The sequence below is a fragment of the Cynara cardunculus genome, unplaced genomic scaffold (assembly GCF_001531365.2).
Source record: "Cynara cardunculus var. scolymus isolate 2C unplaced genomic scaffold, CcrdV1 Un_Scaffold_645, whole genome shotgun sequence".
NCBI classification, from domain to species: Eukaryota; Viridiplantae; Streptophyta; class Magnoliopsida; order Asterales; family Asteraceae; genus Cynara; species Cynara cardunculus.
In genome coordinates this window covers 50,367-50,606 of record NW_020200599.1, presented here as the reverse complement: position 1 = coordinate 50,606, position 240 = coordinate 50,367, and positions in this window count along the sequence as shown.

Below are 240 nucleotides of genomic sequence, written 5' to 3'. Positions count from 1 at the left end.
GTTTTATTATTAAACTTAAATTAAATTATATATAAAAAAATGTATTCTATATTATAAATCATTTGACAAAAACTCTTAAAAACCACTTTTTATGCATAATATATTGTTTATTAATACATATTACTTATAAAATATGGTTAGGATAATCATTGAGTTCTAACATAATCATTATCTTTTATCAAGATTATTTGTTGAGCCAAAAATAAATTATTTTGCTATTAGACCTAAAATAAATTATAA